The sequence below is a fragment of the Chrysochloris asiatica genome, unplaced genomic scaffold (assembly GCF_000296735.1).
Source record: "Chrysochloris asiatica unplaced genomic scaffold, ChrAsi1.0 scaffold00630, whole genome shotgun sequence".
Classification (NCBI taxonomy): Eukaryota; Metazoa; Chordata; class Mammalia; order Afrosoricida; family Chrysochloridae; genus Chrysochloris; species Chrysochloris asiatica.
The window spans coordinates 88,554-90,944 of record NW_006409148.1 but is presented as its reverse complement, the minus strand read 5'-3'; the positions used below and the strand labels follow the sequence as shown (position 1 = coordinate 90,944).

The 2,391-nt window shown below is 38.9% G+C and overlaps 1 pseudogene; it reads left to right on the top strand.

The window, feature by feature from the left end:
- LOC102836069 overlaps window positions 1-2,391 on the top strand; it is a 57,177-nt pseudogene that overhangs the window by 40,173 nt on the left and 14,613 nt on the right.

The window sequence follows — 2,391 nt, the reverse complement described above, 5'->3', positions numbered from 1 at the left end:
ATGACCAAGTTTTTACTTGTGGGTGTGATTTTTAAAGCAGTTATATATCTAAATAAAATTAGGTCTAAATTATCAAAATATATGGCTATTCCACAGGCAGTGTTTGCTTGAAAAGTCTCACTTTTATATCTTCCCCTGGCTCAAAGCCCCCACTTACCCCTTCTAATACAGCCATTAAATGTACCTTTCTGGTGACTACTGATGTAGGTTTGCTATACTTAAGTATTTATGACACATTTAAGAGGATTCTTTCAATTCCTCCATTGGTATCTCCTAAGAGGCTAAGAAAACAGTCACTTCCTTCCTTCTGAACCCTTGTACTGCCTATTATATTGGTTTGGTTTTCAGTGCTCACAGTAATCAGTATCTGTTTTGCTTTTATTTTTAAATCCACTGTGAAAAAGTAAAATGGGGAAAAGACACATGTAGTCATTTTAAGTCAGGTACCTGTAAAAAGAATAAAAATATTTTTTAAAATAATGAAACAAAGGAAATTTTGGAATAAAGTTAAGAATGAGAAAAGAGGGCATTGAATTAAAGTGCATACATTTGCCATTTGCTGTTTTTAAATAATAGCTATTTGTAATCATGCTATTCACTCAAAGCATTATGGTTTTTCATCTTGAAACTGATGGAACCTATGGCTCTTTGTTTATTAGTGTAAAGCATGAGGGCAATGTTTACTGTACACTCATATTATCATACTGTTAATAATGTCAATCATCATTTTGAATAGATTTAAAACCTGTTATCTTTTTATAAATTTGCACTGAAGTCAATAAAGCAGCTTCTTATAAGAAAAAAAAAAAAAAAGAATGAAATACTAAAAGTACTCTGTCAAGAAATGTAGAAGAAAGCCACGTGGCCAACTGATTGGAAGAGATCCATATTTGTACCCATTTTAAAGGTAAGCCAGTGGAATGCAGAAACTGTCAAACAGTATCATTACTATCACAAACAAGTAAAATCCTGATGGATTTAAATCCAGTTTCAGCAGTACATGGATAGGTGGTGGTGTTGTTCCTAAGTACTGTCAAGTCTGTTCTGTCTCATAAAGACCCTGCGTAGCATTTCCAAGGAGCAGCTGGAGGGTTTGAACCACTGACCTTGTGATGAGTAGTCCAGTGCTTATCCTACAGTGTCACCCCAGGACGACAGAAATTCAAGTCTCATTCAGATGAGGACAGGGAATGAGGGATATCATTGCTGATGTCAGATGGATCTTGGATCTTGGCTGCAAGTATAGCCCACTAGAAAGATGTTTACTAGTGTTTTCTTGACTGTGTAAAGGCATTCCACTGTGCGCATCAGGAGAAATTATATGTAACATTCCAGACCATTTAAACGTGTATATGTGGACCTTACAATACATAGACCAAGTGGCAGTCATTCAAGCCGGACAGGAAGGTAACATGTGGTCTGAAATCAGGAAAGGCATGTGCCACATAGTGTGCATTATACATTGACACACTGGAGCTTGTATGGTTTGCAAAAATCTGTGTGATGGATACATTATTAATATAAAAATGTGGTAAATTTACATCTATACAGGTCTATCTCTATACTGATAGAGACAGATCTCTATATGTAAAGGAACCCTGGTAGTATAGTAGTTATGTGCTGAGCTACTAACCAAGGTCAGTGGTTCAAACCCACCAGCAGCTCCACTGGAGAACGATGTGACAGTGTGTTTCTGTAATGATTTACAGCCCTGGAAACCCTATGAGTCAGCTCTAGTTTATCCTCTAGAGCTGCTATGAGTTGGAATTCACTCAACAGCATTGGGTTAGGGTTAGTGTATATGTAACTCTATCTCTATAGGAATACTGGTGTGGGCTGTGGGGTAGTGCACTGGACCACAATGTTGGTTTGAATGAGAAGGTCGGCAGTTCAAACACACCAGTTGCTCCTTGGAAACCCTATAGAGGGTTGCTATGAGTCAGAATTGACTCGACAGCACTTAACAACAAAAACAATGTATCTATATGGACTCCTGGTATCGCGCTGTAGGATCAGCACTGAACTGCAAACCTCAGGGTCAGTGGTTCAAACCTACCAGTTGCTCCTCAGAAACCCTATACAGGGTCACTATGTGTTAGTACCCACTGGACAGCACGTAACAACAATAACCTCTCTATATACATATATACACATACACACATGTGTATAAATGCCATTGCTGCAGATTATTCATGTTGTTAGGCTGCTGAATCCATTCTAGCTCAGACTGACCCCATGAGACAGAGAACTGCTCTACAGGGTTGGGGCTGTATTGTTACTGAAGCCCATTGCAGGGATTTCTCCTGCAGAGTCACTGGGCAGGTTCGAACTGCTAATCTTGTGGCTATCAGTTGAGTGCCTAACCATTTGTGCTACCTGGGCCCCGTATAG